At 38.5% G+C, this 17,564-nt stretch overlaps 1 protein-coding gene across 1 annotated transcript in view; it reads left to right on the forward strand.

Annotated features, from left to right (window-relative positions):
- The first annotated feature begins 16,272 nt into the window (after nt 1-16,272).
- Nucleotides 16,273-17,564, forward strand: part of MPDZ (multiple PDZ domain crumbs cell polarity complex component) — a 151,868-nt gene continuing 150,576 nt past the window's right edge. Inside the window, exon 1 of the mRNA XM_081281986.1 lies at nt 16,273-16,597. The gene's annotated coding sequence lies outside the window, so the exon portion shown is untranslated. The remainder of the gene's footprint in view (nt 16,598-17,564) is intronic.

A 17,564-nucleotide genomic window follows, 5' to 3' on the forward strand; every position in this document is an offset into this window, starting at 1 on the left:
GCATATTAACAGTTATATCAAATAATATAACCAAAATATATTAATGTTCTACATGTTAACCCATAAGAAGATGCAAAAGAGAAACAGCACAATGGGAGAAAAAAACTTTTATTTACATAAAAAAATATAGCTAGGGAACTTAAAAAGAATGATATAATTAGAAAATCACAGTTTCTAATATAATCTCTCTAATAATCTATTCACCCCAAAATTATTAAATTAATAGATTAAATTTTATTGGGAATGGGCATTCCAATTTGTAACATTAGAGATGTATTGTTAATTACAAAGAGAAAAACATACACTTACAATGGAGACATCTGCTGTTATCCATTACCCAAGTGGCCAAGCTTGATATTATCTATAATGGACAGCCTGATACTATAACTTCTTCATATAGTGTAGTTACAAATATGTATCATTTACAATACTTTTTAGCAAAGACTTGAGTTCTATATAAATGTAACAATAGAATATGATAAATTCAAGTTGGGTGTTCTGTACACCATTGGTCTCTATGTCTCAAAGGGTTTACTCTCTTAAAAAACAGAAAGGCAGGATTGGTGGTAGTAATGTGACTATTTTAAAAAGACACAATACCAAAATGCAACCCTATTTGGATATTGACACCTTTAAAAGTAACTGTAAGTGACACTTTTAATATAGTTGTGAAATTTGAGTATGGACCATATTTTGGATACTACAATCAAATGAATGCTGATTATTTTAGATGAGTCAAGGATGATGTTGTTGTGTAGGAGACTTCTATGTTTTTCCTGAGGGACTACATGCTGAAATATTTAAGAATATAATTTTGGTGTGTCTGCAGCTTTCTTGAGAATGACTTATCAAAAGTAAAGTGTGTGTGTGTGTGTGTCTGTATCAAGAGAGATGAAATGGATTTAGCAAGGTACAAAGAGTTAAATCGTGGTGGTAGTTATGTAGACATTCATTATACAGTTTTTGTATTTGTTTTTGCTTTTTATTTTTCTTCTCTTCAGATTTTTTAAATTTTTCTTCAGCTTTGGAGGAAAACAAAAAAAAATTTCAATCCCTTCCACATAAGTGATCTTCAGCTCACTTACCCCAATTTCTGCTAATTCTCACAGACCAATGCTTTCTTAAGTTGTTGCTGCCTTTTAAAAGTATTAATTTCTGAACCTATGTTTTCCTCTTGATGCTAAAGGATTTGGGCCAGTGGGTAGTAGCCATCCTAGATTTCTACCTGAGCAACAGAGAAGTTAGGTGATACTCCTTTTTTAACTATTAAAATAAAAAGTAGCTATATTACATCTTTTATTTTTCATTCTCTTAGTAAGTCTCATCATTATTACACCTTAGAATCATTATTTTTGAATAAAAACAAAAAAAATGATGCCTAACATGATACTTGGGGATCTGAATTTTTTCAAAGGTTCCAGGGAATTCTGACTCACTTAAAACTGCTCTAAGTTCAGACTGCTTCGATTCAAATTCCAGCCCAACACTGGTTTGGGCTTGGTACAGTTTACTAACCTCTTTAGGCCTTAGATACTCAGGTGCTGCCTCTAGAACTTTACCTTCATCATTCCCCAGCTAATACACAGGGGAATTCACTCTGATATAACAAATATGTTTTGCTTATGTGAACTCACCAATTCCAAGATTCATTAACTATTTTACAATCTAAACCCAAAAGGAAATAATTAGCAGTTACAGGATAAGGAGGTAGATATTTGGGTTCAAATTGCTCTTATAATCACCTCCTCACTTTCAACATTATTATTACCTTCATCATCATTGTCACCATCACCATCAGCATATTTAGTTATTGATGGGCACCATTTATTTACTCAGGATTGTGATTACAGTTTATAAAGATTATTTCTCTGACTCTCTGCAGTATTGTGAGATATTACTGTCATCTTATTCTAGGATAGGCAACAGGCTTAGGAAAGTTAAGCAATTTGTTCAAGACATTTCTAATCCAGAACCTGCTTTCTTACATCCTACACTGTGGCCTGTTTTGCATAAATTGATATTACTTCCTATTTGGTGTATACCTGTTCTCTTGTTTCGCCACTTTTGTATACTGTAATCTAGGCTAAAGAGTCCATTCACCTCGTATTCAGGGCTAAATGACCAATACAAGCAAAATGTGGTCACCAGGTGCTATTTGTAGCAATTGCTTTTTGTTTGACTTACTCTTTCTCTGCCCCAGTTCATTCCCAACTTCAGTTTCAGTCCTGATTCTGATACTCAACTACCTTTCCTGTTTGTCACCCTGCTCTGCCTCTGGACTTGACCTTTATACTTGCTTTCTGAGTCCTGAGTCAGTCATCCCTTTGTCTCCTTGTTGTTGAGAGCACTTTAATGAGCTGACGGATGGACCCTAATCTTTCTGCACTTGGTACTACACTATTTAAAGAGGAAGGAAAATGGTCAAAGCATGCCACAAATAACCACATTTTAGTACCCTCAGTACTAGAGGTTGAGCCCAGGGCCTTGTACATATGACGCAAGCACTCTACCACTGAGCTACATCCCCAGTGCAAAATGAGCAACCTTCAAAAAACAATGGTAGTGTTATGAAAATAACTGGAAAAGCAGTTTGTTTAAGCAATGTCCACAAAATAAAAGCGAAGACAATAATGCTAATACAATCTTTTGGAATAATGTTGAGTTATGCAATTTCCATATAAACCTATAAAAAGCCAGACCCCTTCTTTTAAGGTTGAACAATTCTAAAGGGCCATCTTGTTTTATAGCATACCATGGAATCTGCTAAAGCCTTTGTCACATACTAAAACATTCAATGCCTCCCTTTGCACAATTCTGTCACCCAGGTATTGACCCAAGGGTTAATCTCCAGTAAACTTTGCTTTTCCTAGAGTCTGAGTAATGACAAAGAAGTTGAAATTATAAACTAGATACAATCTAAATGCCAAGCTTTCAAAGTACAATCATTTTGATACAAAAATAAATTTTCTTTCTCTAAAGGACTTGAAGACATCTGTCTCTAAAAATAAAAGTAATATATGTATCCATATTAATCACCTTTGAGTTGCTGTGAGAAATAGACCTGGCAAGAACAACCTAGAGGAGAAAAAGGTGATTTGGGCACAAGGTTCAGTCCATGATTGGCCAATTCCATAGCTCTGGGTTTGAGGTGAGGCAAAAAATCATGGTGGAAGAGAGAGTTGGAGGAAAGCACTTCAGTTCATGAAAGGTCCATGAAGCAGAGAAAGAACTCTGCTCACCAGAGACAAAATATAAATCTCAAAGGCATATCCCCAGTGACCTACTTCCTCCAACCACATCCTACCTGCTTGTAGTTACCAGTTAATCTATATCAGTGGATTAATTCACATTAGTGGATTACTTCACTAATTAGGCTACAGCTCTCATAATCTAATCATTACTTCTCTGAACATTCTTGCAGTTTCACACATGAGCTTTCGGGGAACACCTCATATCTAAATCATGACAAGGGAGAATAATAAAACACTTTCAACAAATTTTCTCTGCAGAAATACTATAGAGAAGAAATTATCAGGGGAAAAAACCCAATATAAGAGAAAGAACTAGCTGAGACTAATTTTTTTAAATTTGAATTACATCAAGGAAGTCAATGTACTTCAGGAATAGTTGGGTAAAAATGGCCTTAGAGCAATTCAAAAGCATGTTTTTGATGGATAAGCCAGGGTTAGTGGGTTCTTCTTTCTCATATATCACTCTGCAGAAATGTGAGACCTAGAAGAAAAACCCTTCAAGCAAGATGTAAAAAGCTAAAAGATATCTGAAAAACTAAGTTGGAAGAGCTAGGCAATTAAGAAACTATAGTCAGCTTCACTAGTTTTGTCTGAGGAGGAAAGGAAATGGCCCAAGAATTTGATTCTGAGAGCCCATATGTGTAGAGTCAGAAAGGTCCAACTAGGGCTTATAGTTGAATATTCAAATATTGTACAGATACACAATCACTCCATGAACCTGGAAGTCATCTTGGATGCTGGTGTTTGGGTACTGGAGGTGATTGTCAAAATGGTAGGAGATGTAGTGTCTGCGGCAGCAGTGGTGTACGTGGACAAGTATTAAAAATGTGGTCTTTTTTTGTATGCAGTATATATAAGTTTGGGGAGATATGTCAACAGGAAACCTGAGAAGCCCAGAATTCAGAGATCATGAGAAATAAGTTGTAGAGAATTTATCTGGCTAAGAAATGGGCCAATTTTATAAGGTACAGATAGATTCTACACACACGATGAAAGGAAATCAGACTTTGAGGAAAAAACATTTAAAATTTTTTTTTTAGTTATTCATAGCCACGATATCATTATTTTGTTTATTTTTTTTAATGTGGTACTGTGGATTGAACCCAGTGTCTCACATGCACGAGGCAAGCGCTCTACCACTGAGCCACAACCCCAGCCCCTGAAAACCATTATTAACATGGCAATAAAGAAGGAATATCATGTTCTTGTTTGTAGTTATCTCTCTGTGGTAGACTCATTCCTTCCCCTTTTTTTTTCTCAGAACTCCAAGGTTGGAGATGGCTCAACGCTTAAACACACTGTATTTGACCTCAAAAAGAAGAGTGAAAGGATATCTGGTCCTGAAAAGATAATTTCCATCTACCTCTTTGTTTTTTATTGATCATGTTCTTACCCAGCTTAAAACCCTTTAATAGCACTTGAGTGCTCTTAAAATAATGCCGTTGATGGTCTTGTTTTTATGGACATGAGTGCAGCAGATCTTCCACATTGCCATTGTCCATTCACATCTCCTTCCTCCCTCTTTGGCTGTGACTGCCTTGGTAGCAGGAACCAGGCCATTTTCTTTCTTTCTTTCTTTCTTTCTTTCTTTCTTTCTTTCTTTCTTTCTTTCTTTCTTTCTCTCTCTCTCTCTCTCTCTCTCTCTCTCTCTCTCTCTCTCTCTCTCTCTCTCTTCTTCTTCTTCTTCTTCTTCTTCTCCTTCTCCTTCTCCTTCTCCTCCTCCTTCTTCTTTTTTCTTTTCTTACTAGAGATTGAATCAGGGGTGCTCAAACAGTGAGCTACACCTATAGCCCTTTTAATTTTTTTTTTTTTTTTGAGACAGGGTTTCACTAAGTTCCCGAGGTTGGCTTTGAATGCTTGATCCTCCTGCCTCTGCCTTCTTAGTTTCTGGGATTATAGTCATACACCACAGTGCACAGCATATTGTTTTGTTCCTGTGATGTTCTCAGTGCTTGACTTACATCAGGTACTCAGCTATCAGTCATAGAAGATTTGAGTGGTAGCCATTCCCTTATTACCATCCCTGCTGTGACTAAGGATATTAATTACTTAAAAACAACAAAACTAGAGCAGAGGCTACAAATCGGCCTTAAGTTTCATCTCTAGGGCTGGATACTTGCTGCTCTGTGTGGTCACCTAGTACTAGATTTCTCTGGGTTCTAAAATTCTACCAATCTTTAGAGCCAATACAGAACAGTTCTTTAGTTTACTTCCTTTTCCTCTCCTCCAAGTTTATCTGACGTGTCTAAGTAAAAAACAAACAAACAAACAGTAATTTGGAGTATCTATGTGCCACATATAAAGTTATCAAACAACATAAAAATTATATAGATTACTCTCATATCACATTAATGTATTTATAAATATTATCTTCTTATAATAATATTATACATTGTTCATGTAATCTCAGTCTTCACATTTTGTCATTCATGTTTTATGTAAATTAATTGCAACATAAAGTAAAAGTCTCAAAATTTAATTAGTGTCAGATATAAACAACCCCATACTTGTTGAATAAACTGGACCAACTTATTTCAAGAATTGAAATATTTTAAAAGTCCATGACAAGGATTATGGAGATTAACAGCTAAAATTCAGAGAATACTATAAAGTGGCAAAATCTTCTAAAATAAAACAAATATTCCCTTGAAACAGTGTTGCTTATTTATTCATTTGTGCTATCAGAGTTTACATCTTACTCTTACTCTTCTTAAGAGTGCAATCACATTATTGAACCAGGATTACTAAAATGCACCAAATTCAGCTCTGTATCCTTTTTAGAAAATCTAATCATTATGTTCATTAAATATGTTATCCTCTAGCAAAGTAAGACCTTTCAGAGAGTATAGTTGTTATTTTATGGGTTAAATCCTTCATTTTGCCAATATTTGGTCAATATTTACCAATATTTAATATAATTTTTTCCAGTTTCAAAGATCATAAGTACAAAATTAAGAACTAATAGACTAAGAACTAATGGGAGAAGGCAAAGACTTTAAAAAAGGGTATTCACAATAATATCAATGCAGCATATATTTGAAAAGTATTTTATTTCTGTATTTTCCACTTTACCTTTTTTTTTTAGTTGTAGATGGACACAATACCTTTGTTTTATTTTTATGTGGTGAAGAGGATTGAACCCAGTGCCTCACATGTGCTAGGCAAGCACTCTACCCCTGAGCCACAACCGCAACTCATTTCCTTTTTTCAAGCCAGCTTCCAACTTCTTCAAGGTAGCCAACATATTTAAGCTTTAAATAAAAACCATATAACTAACTTGAATTAACTTGAAAAATGACTCTAGCTGACTGGTTGCATTTTTAAAGGGAATTTCAGGGAAAGAAACACAAGTTCCTAGCCACTGTGATTAATGCTCTATGTATTTACCTCTAAAACATAGACTTCGTAATATCTAAAAATGCTGCAACTTATAAGAAACGATGGAAATGACTCCAGATACTATTAAAAGAAAAAATAAACAACAAATTCCATTTGATTTGTCTATTGAATTATCCAGTATTCTAGATTGCTACTCATTACAGCATGTAAATAAAGAATTTTTCTATTAGGGGAGAAAGAAAGCTATCAGAGTTTTGGGGAAATAATAATAAGAGTGCTGATTATAAAAAAATGCTATAAAACCACAACGATGAAACCATCGTGATGAAATGTAATATGAGACAGTTGGTATTTGACTGACATTCTGTATGTGGCTCTCATGTAGGATGATAGAAGTATTACCAAAGTCATCAGAGACACTTGTGTTGTCTAGGATCTTTCATGAAGTCCCAAACCTGGAGACCTTAGGGATATTTGAAGTGATAAGACACATCCCCAGCACTTCTTAGAAATATAACAGATTCTCCCCCTCTACCATCATCCACTTCCTAGCTACATTTTTTTAAAAAGTCAGAATTCAAAGGAGGATTTTCTAAGTCAGGCTTCTTTGAAGGAAATTAAAGATAGTACTTTGTGTTTGTCTTCCATTTTTCTTAACGGGCAAGGGTCTGTTTCTTTACCTTATTCCAAACAAGTGAAGGGAGCTTCAGAACAATCACAGAATCTGCATATTCTGCTAAAGGGGAGGCATTTCATCTCTAAGGATGAATGTTCCCCCAAACAAAAAATAACCCCAAATCAACCAAACCAAACCAAACAAAAACTTAGACCTTGTATGGTTCAGCTATTTATAAAAGAGCATGGTGAGAATGAGAAACTTGGTCTGGGACCTCTGGGGGAATGGTGAGTACAACCTAACGCTCTTAGACACATGTGAAGGTGGAAGCTTGCCTAGAATTGTCTGGGATAGTAGATCCAAGACAAATTTGCAAATTTGGGTTGGGCTGAGTTGCTGACTTTCTCTGGGACACCACAGATGCTTGATAGGTATTAGGTCTAGACTAGCCATTTTGAAAAGGACTTCACAAAAGAACTGACTGCCTAGATATGTAGACCCTATCAGGAAGAATCTGTGTGGGTTGTACTAGGGAAGCAAGAGTTGAAGGGGAGTATTATGAGGTCAGCAGGAATGTATATCAGCCCCATAATGGGCAGAGATCCAAGGAGTCAGAGTGGAGGAGGTCTTCAAATAGCTCACTAAATCACCCCATAAGAGAAAAGTGGGTCTTTGGATATCTGCCATGGAAGGCAGTTTTTTAATACTGAGCCAAGTAAAAAGATATTTTTGCTCCTTTTCATCTCATTTCCAGCTTCTTGCCCTAAACTTTAGGAGTCAGAAACAGCAGAGAGTAAATTGATAGGTCAGAGTGAATAAGACCCCAAAATATCCAACTACTGAGGGAAAAGAGAAGCTTTAAATTGGATATATGATGAATTATTTTCAAAATTTTAATTTGGTCACAAATTTTTAACCCTGCAAACTAAAGACTATTTACTTCTATCCCCAAATGATTGCAAAAACAGTATAATTCATGGTGATTTAAAAGAACATTTATAAATCCCTTGATACTTCTTTCATCAAGAGATAGAGTTTGGGGCTGGGGCTATAGCTCAGTTGGTAAGAGTGCTTGCCTCACATGCACAAGACCCTGGGTTCAATCCCCAGCACCAAAAATAAGTAAATAAATAAATAAAGAGATAGAGTTTGGGTCCCCTATCCTGGTATCTGGTAAACACTTGTGACTGCTGTAGTATATTAAATACTTCAGAAGTAACACTGAATTTCCAAGGCGAGATTAGACAAGGCATGAGGTTGACCTGCTGTTATTCTCTTGGGCATTTGTTTGGGGACTCTTCAGCTGCCGGAGAAGAAATTGATTTCTCTGAGGTCGCCATATGGAGAGAGCACATGCAGAGATTATACTGAAGATAGCATAGACATACACAGACGTAGGGATATAGAGACAGAGGCTCAAGAAGTGGGGGTGGCAACCCAGGAACAGCAAGTGGATTGAGTAAAGCACTTACCCTTAGGTACAAAACAAACAAAAACCCCACTAATCAGGATAAATCATATTTAATGCAATATTTTTAAAAATGGAAATCTATGTAAAGAAATCCATGATGAATAAACCACCAACATTTTAGATTAAAAAGGCCTCAGTGTAATAGTGGTTGTTCTGTTTGCCCCTCCACTATGGCTCAGCAAGAATTGCCTGGAAAGGATGCAAGAAAACTTTCTGAGGTGTTGAAAATATTCTATATTTTGGAATGTTCAGTGTCTTCATGCACACACACACACACACACACACACACACACACACTTGTAATTGTTGAAACTAATTGAACTGTACACTTATGATCTGTGTGCTTATTATTTATAATCGTACCCTGTGCATGAATATTTAGAATGGGACCGTGATTCAGTTGAGCCTAAGGAATGCTGGAGAAATGTTGCAGGAGACTTTTGGGATCATTTACTTAGTCTTTAAAGGGAGAGCAACTGGAATGTATGGTCTCAACATCACTCTGTGTGAATATAAGAGGTGCAACTGCTGTGGCTATCTGGTTACAAGCTTAGATGGACACTAACCCTGGGAGAAGGGCAGAGCTGAAAGAACCAGAGATATGGGGGCCAGGGCCCTCATTCAACTATGCCTGATCCTTGCATTTACTTTGGAACTTTCTAGTTATAGAAGCCACTTTGGATGGGACTTTCTATTACAAATTCAGAAACTCACACAGAGAACAATGGCTAGAAGGAGTAGGGCAGTAGCAGCTAGCAGTGAGTGAGCAGAAGACATGATGACTCAGAAGTGGAGTGCAAATAGCCTAGAGTGCCACCATCCACCACCTGCCACCCAACAGGTACTGTGCTAGCACTGGAAGAGAACAGGGAAACAGACAGACAAGGTCTCTGCTCTCATAGGCCTATATTCTTGCTGGTTAGGGAGACAGGAAAGGAGATCAGAATGATTTTATATAGTGGTAAGTGCTGTAACGATAATATAGAGCAATATGAAGTGTCAGGGGGGACTACTTTCATTGGAAAGTTGGAGAAGTCTTTTCCACCGAGGTAACATTTGATTAGTGATCTGAATCATGAGAAAATACCACTGCTTGAAGCACTGAAGAAAAATCTTTCTTAGGTTAAGCCAAGTAGCACATTCCTGAAAGACAAAAAACAGATGAAGGACTGTACCTCCCTAAGAACTTTAAGTGTGAATAAATCACCTGGGAATCCAGTTAAAATGAAGATTCATATTCCCTAGGTCTGGGATGAGGTCTGAGATTGTGAATTTCTAACAAGCTTCCATTCAATGCAAATATGTGTGGTTTACAGACCACACCTGGAATATTTCTTCCAAAGTGTGGTTTGCAGGAGTCTACAAAGCAATTGAAATTCAACATTCATGAATTAATTGCATTTTAAAACAGATACAACATCCAAGCATGCCATCCTTTTTTTTGGCAATTCATTTTTTGTGCACTGGTTAGTGATATGTTGGAAACTAAAACCACAAAACCACCAAAACCAAACCAACCAAACAAAACCTAACCCTTTACAGAAAGTCTGAGAAATACTGCCCTAGATTAAGAGTGCTACTGTTAAGGAGGGAGCAGATCTAGCTGCTAGAACTGCAGAGCAGCAGGGAACTTTGAAATACCAGTTGCAATGGAGAGTGGAAATAAAATGACAAGTACCAAACCTGAGTATGGAACAACTGACATTATCAGTACACGTTCTCACAGATGCATTTCCCTCCTTCTTGCATGGCATTTGCACATATTCTGCAGGAGCTCCTGGTAGCCAGGGATCTACTTCTCAGGCAAATACCCAGTAGTGTCTTCTCTAAGGACATCCTACAGCTCCAGAGCAAAGACTTTCTTATTCTGGAACTTAGGGATCCCTGGGTAGGATGGCTGTCTGTCAAAAGTGAAGTACATGAGTCAACAAGCCTTCCCATATGCAGAGAGCCCAAGTAGCTGTTCATTACCTTATTGTTAAATATGAACAGACATCAAGGATCACTAGACTTTCAAGGAGCCAAATTAAACAAACATTGTTAGAGATGGAAGGAAAGCAAGATACATAGGGATAGGAGCACATTAAATTATAATTACAGTAGAATTACACAGACTGTAAGAGAACCTAGACTCTAGAACTGCAGTCTCTGAAATGACCTTCCATTTTTCTCCATGTGCTTGTGCTGTGACCAGATACCACACTTCTCCATGATACCTGGTTGTTCAATGACAGACATTCTTGTCTTCCTGTTTTTCCTAGCTATCCTTTAGCTTTTTCTATATTAAGATTTAGTGTATATTAAGATATACACTTAATCTCAGTGTATATCTTGAAATTTAAAAATAGCTGTCTGCCTCATGGTGAATAGTTAAATGGGTGTTTTTCATCAATTCAAGTACTTTTACCTACCAGTAACAGAGAACCCAGTGAGAACTAGTTTAAGAACTAAAGTAAATTTATTGACTCATTTAAATGGAAAGACAGTAGATGGAGTAGATTTCTATTGAGATGTGATCCAGTGACCCAAGGGTGCACTTAAAAACTCAACTTTTGCCCTGTATTCTTTTGGCCATGACAAGGAAGGAGAATTATCTAAAAGAGACTGTACAACATGAACAATTTCTTTTCTTGCTGTTATTGCTTATTTTTCTTAATTTTTTTGACAATTGATTTATGACTTCAAAGTAGGCCCTTTGGGGAAGAAATATTTTGTGGTGAGAGATTCCATAATGTAATTTTAGTTTCTGTAAACCTGAGACAAAGATACTGAAATGGCATTTAATTTTGTCTCCCCCAAATTAACCTAATTCCCATACTCTCTTCTGTAATTCCCTTACTGCATCAGAATTCTGTGGGTCCAAAACAAATGAATTCAGGGTCAGAAGGTCATGTCCTCCAAAAACCTTTTCTTTTATCTCTAGAGAAATGACACCCAGTGAAACACACTGCTGGTTTTAGAGCCTTTATCTCTCTGTAAACAGTTTGTAATATGAAGAGAGACATATTACTCTTCTTGTTCTCAAAAGAGAAATAAATTTCACATTTTTCTCATGCCTGCGATTCTCTTTTAGCTATTTTTTTCCTCCTAATGACTTTCTCCTACACACACATATATATATCAATTCTTCTTCTTTCTTCCTTCTATATCTTCTCCGGATGTCTTGTCTATTTTCAATAGAGAAAAAAACTAAAGATCATTTGAAATGTTTTTTAATTGACAAACTGAAAAACAAAAGCAAAACCATTTTTTTTGAGAAACTAGAGGCCAATTGAAACCATAAAGTTAGTCAGCCAATAGAATATAAAAGTCTTTCTGCAAACTGTAATAAACCAGAGCTTCCATGTGTTGTACATTATATAACCCGAAGGCAGAGGGAGATGCACATATGCCATCTAGTTTGCACTTAAATGAAACATTATTAATAAGAGTCACAGCTGGTTGAAGGTAATGGAAGTAGTCTAGTGTCCCACAATTAAAATTTCCCCAAATCACTTGGTTCTTGGGAAAAGGTTTGGTTCATATGGATTGCTGACTCTGAGGTCCTGCAAAAAGATTTGCTTCTTAGGAAAAGCAAAATGAAGACTGTGTGCTTAAAAGGTGATTCTTGATGGATTGAAAATTTAATCTCCTTTATCTTTATTTTCTACACACATTAAAAAATTGGAGCATACAACCTTGGTCTTTAAATTGTTTTAGAATTGTAGAGGAACCACAAATATAGAATAATATTATATGCTTAGTTTGTGTTTTATGTGATAAATTATAATGCAACATAAGTTAAATCAATCATGAAGTCCCCAAGAATTTTCACCTCATAAAAGTGGTCTGAATATTACTTAAATTTGAGAAAAATAAATGACTGTGGAGAGTGCCTCACTAGGGATATAGGTGAAATGCACACAGTGTTACTAATTTTTTCACCTTTAAATTCTAGATGCTCTGATCAATGTGAAGTAGATGAAATTACTAATCTGAACATGTGAGATAAACTTTATTTTACTACAAAGAGCAGAGTAGCCTCTGCTTTGTCTGCTTTGGCATTCTCTGTAAAATTTTTCTTTAATTTCTTCAATCAAAAATTGTAAACTAATCTAATATCTCATGCTGAATTGTTGCTTCTAGAAAATCTTGGTATTTCTGGGTTAGTATAAGAGAATAGAGAAATAACTATTTCTTTGGATTTTAAGTGTGTTCCAAAGGCTTGGTACCCAACTTAGTGCTATTGGGAGGTGGTGGAATCTTTGAGAAGTGAGAACCAATAGGAGGTCTTCAGGTCAGTGGGGTCATGCCCTTGAAGGAAACCACATCCCTTTCCTCTTCCTATATTTTGCTTTCTAGTCATGAGTAAGTGGTTTTGCTCTTCCATGCTCTCCCACATGATGTACTGCCTTGCCACAGGCCCTAAAGCAAGAGAACCAAGAGATCACAGACTGACACCTCCAAGACTGTGAGTCAAAATAAGTTGATTATCTCAGGCATGTGTTGTGGTGATTGAAAATCGACTAACACATGTGTTGACTTCGAAAGTTTTACTTCTAGGTTATTTACCATCTAATGGCCAAGGATTCTTAAATTTGCTTGAGTGAAATCACTTCATCAGAGCTAAATCATTCTGTGGAAGGACTAATCTCAATAAGATGGTTTTTGTCTTTCAATATACTACTGTGTAAAGATAGCATGTAAGATTTATTTTCCTGAATGAGACTAGAACAAAAGTGCCTTTTGAACCATGTTACATACAGTTTCTTCCTTTACTCTCATTTATTTACAATAAATCAGGAATTAAACTCCTCAGACTTGCTTTGAATATGGTGTTATGGTTTCTTTCCCTACAGTTCAATACAACAAATATCATTTTCACTTTTAGTAGCTAAAGGTTTAATAGCTAGTAGGAGAAAAATGACAGCTAACATTTCATGGAATTATTGACTTTGCATTTGAGAATGACCAGCTTTGAAAACTGACAAATCCAAGTGTTTTGCTATTCAAAGGGAAGGAGCCCTTTAGAATTTCTAAGCAATAAAAAAAACAAAACAAAAACAAACAAACAAAAAACAAAAACTTCAAATGGAATACCTTGAGATAATTCTATGACAAGAACACCAAAATTATACAGGTGAATTGTTCATTCTCACAACCATATATTTATCCTACGCCATCTGATCACCAATCAGGTGTGAAGAATTTTGCTAGACTCTTAAAGTGAAAGGGTGATTTGGCCCTGCTATCATGGAGTTTATGGTTTAAGTGGGAAAAGAGACATTGAGAAATTACATAAGTACTTATAAAAACATCTAGCTAGAAAGTATGACAAATATTACGAAGCAAAATTAGTGAAGATGTACCACAATGGGTTCATTATAATTTGTAGGGGAATTAATGTACTACTCACAGATACACTGAACTGTTTATAAAGACAAAGCTTGAGCAGAAATATCATGCTTCTGTTTTGGTAATCCATGTTTGAGACAAGCAAACAAGGAAGTTTAGCAAACACTTGGATATAGGAAGAATCCTGTATTGAACATATAAATTTAAGAATCCTTGGCTGAGCTGGGTATGCCTGTAATCTCAGTGGCTCAGGAGACTAAGCTAGGAGGATCAAGGGTTCAAAACCAGCTTCAGCAACAGCAAGGTGCTAAGCAACTTAGTGAGATCCCATCTCTAAAAATAGAGCTGGGGATGAGGCTCAGTAGTTGAATGCCAAGTTCAAATCCCGGTACCACACATGCACACACACAAAAAGAAATCTTTGGCCTTTAGATGGTAAACTGGAAGTGACACTTAATTTAGATAGAGCACTTAAAACAGAAGTGCATTCATAATTGTGTCTTGAGGAATTTCAGCATTTAAAGTTTGGAGAGAGGAGGTAAACTGGCAAAGAAGACAGAAAAATTGACTGATAATGAAGGCAGATCTACATGGAAACTAATGAAACTTCATATTCTAGATCCTTCTCTTGCTTGGCAGGAGCCCCAGCAATGTGTTTACATGTTGATGTATTATATAAAAATTTCAAAAGATATTTGTTATAACTATCAAGGCCTACATATCTGTCCCTAAGAGGAAGAAGCAAAACCAAAAAAAGTTTGAGTGAACAAAAGTAGAAGTGGGGTAGGGTAGGGAGGTGTAGAGGTAGGGACTCCAAAAGGAGGATGTTAAACAGCTGTGAAAGTTTGAGAGGTCAAGGAATATGAGAAAAGAAATATATCCATTAGATTTAGGTAGCAGAAGGCCATCAGCATCCATAGCAAGAGCCCCATCAGTGCAGTGATGATAAAGGAAAACAGGATCTCCTTAGTTGATAAATTTGAGAAATTTAGCTGTGAAGGGAGAGTGAAAAGGGTGGAGAGAGATGAGCTGTGAAGGAGGGTCCAGTCCACCTGTTTCCTTCTAAGGTGGGGAGACTTGAGAATGATGATGGAAAGATTGAGATGTGTTGAAGATATAAGGGAAAAAGATAGTTATTCTCACTAACTACATTTTCAAGGGATCCATAGGTGATGAAATTCCAAGGACTTTGAAGAAATTCAGTCAAGAGTTTTCGTTTCCCTGGTGGGCAACTCTACACTGATTCATGTTTGTGAAAATATAAGGGACCTTGGGCTGATGCACTATCTCCACCCAGGGCAAGCAGCTAACTCTGTACTCCACTCCCAGCAGCAAGTAATTTATGTATTTTTGCAGCTTGCTCAAAATATCCATTTATAAGCTCTGAAGCGCTGTATATTTTATAAACTGTCATTCTCTTTAAATATCTGATGAATGTTGCAAACATGCAAATTGATTTTTTTAGTAGCCAAAACAAAATTACAAGTCTGCCAAGAAAGAATAATACTTTTACTCAAGTTGAAAGACATTCTTGGGCTTCTGAGTATCTTTTGATTGTATATTCTAATATTAGATACATGTCATGAAAAACAGTAACTTTCTTGAACAGAAAAAAAATTTGTGGGACACAAAAAATGAAGATATCAGAAAAACAATTTTAAATGGCACAACATAGAAATGAAAGTCTATTCTTCCTGGTACTATGCGATTCTGAACATTTCTTAACATTTTCTGTTTCTGTCTTTTAATTGGATCATCAAACTAAGAATGCATACTGATGTGCTAGAAGTTATTCACAAAGTGTGACTACTGTCCTCAATCCTGTTTCTCACCATCCTATATCTCAATATACTACTCATGCAGAAGGCATCCACAGTCAGTCCACAACAATAAAAACCTGAAAGACTAGTTACCAGAGGCCACCAGTACAAATACGTTGTTAAATTCAGTAAACGAGCAAACAAAAAAGGACTCCCGTTAAATGTGAATTTTTGATAAACAATGAACAGTTTATTTTTTTAGTATAAATATGTCCCAAATGTTGCATGGTATACTTGTACTAAAGAAAATCTTTTTTTTTTTTTTAAATCTGAAATTCACATTTATTGGAGCGCCGGGTATTTTATCTGACAACCTTTCTGTCACGGGTACCCCAGACCAAAGGCCCCGGAGTTGGTTTAAAACCCAGGACCGGCAGGAAAGGCTGAGCCCCCTGATTGGCCAAGGCGCGCCCGCCGCCCCGCGGGTCGCAGGCGTCACCGCTCTCCGGCAGCCCGGGCCCCGCCGCCACCGCCTCCACCGCAGCCCCGGTCGGCGCAAGTGCGGCGCGCGCTGGGGGAGGGGGAGCGACAGAGCGCGAGGCTGGCGTCGGTCCGCCGGCTGCCGGCCGGGCCAGATTAAGTTTCTCGGTCACGCGTGAGTGTCTGTGCGCGTTTCTCCCCGAAGCTGCTCGCCGCGCCGTTACTTCAGAAGAGGAGAGAGCAGCGTGGGCGAGGCGAGGCAAGGCTCCTCTAGTCCCTGGCGACCCCAGTTCTCCAGCCCTCCGCCCCTACCGCGTCCCCGCCCAGGGCGGCCGCTGCGAGCCGGGTAAGCGGCGCCTGGCCCGGGCCCGGAGGCCGGAGCGCGCCCCCGCGTCCTGCGCGCGCTCCGGCCGGGAAAGTGCGCGGCGCTAAGGGCTCGGCGCGCGGCGGCGGCTGGCCCGGTGCGCTTGCTCCACCCGGCGCGGCCCGACCTCTCGGTGGAGCCGCGGTCTTCTGGCTTCCTAAAGCGATGGAGTCTGGAAGTTTCCTTTGCTTCTCCACTCCCCCACCCCTACCCGCCCCCTTTTTGCTCTTACTCTAAATGGTTTAAAAGTTTTTTTCTTCCCCTCGCCTGGAGAGGTATAGTAGTGGTGCCAAGAAGGGGGAACCCCGGGGCCTGGAGCGCGGGCCGGGCCCTCCGGGGTGTGGGAGCCTGTTGCTTTCCGCTGCGTGTCGGCGCCGGGAGCTGGACGACCCCCCCGCTCCCCACCCCCCCAGTTACGCAGTGCCAGGTTTTGCTGGGTGGGAGTAAGGGGTGGGGTAATGCTCTGGTACTGTTGTCTCTAGCCTTGGCAGTGGGGGTCCCCGAGGCGAGCCACTAATTTGTACTCGCTCCTCCCGACTCTCAGTGGCGCCCTTGCCCTTTCATCTGCTGTTCCCGTTTCTGGGGGCTTTCTCCCCCTGCCCCCGCCTCTTTTTACTCGTTGACTGGCCTCTGTGCTTAGGGGGTTCATTGTCTTCAGTTTCGCGGCCCTGAGATGCTGGATGTTCCTAGGGAAGCACTGCCTGGGAGACGCTTTGTGTTGCAGGGAGTTGTGCTTGTGTATGGGGTGGTGATGGTGTAGATTTTTGCTTGCATTCTTTGCAGGGGCACAAAGGCCGAGGTATTCTTCCCGGGGATCACATGGAAATTCAAGCTGGAGTAGTGGGGAGGAGGTGGGGCCGGGAGAAGGCAGCCACTACGCTGGGGATTTCAGACAAATAGGGGGTGTCGGACATCGCGTTCCTTCTCCGCAGGCGCGACAGCGGAGGTT

This window comes from Spermophilus citellus (genome assembly GCF_964194105.1).
Source record: "Spermophilus citellus genome assembly, chromosome: 2".
NCBI lineage: Eukaryota > Metazoa > Chordata > Mammalia > Rodentia > Sciuridae > Spermophilus > Spermophilus citellus.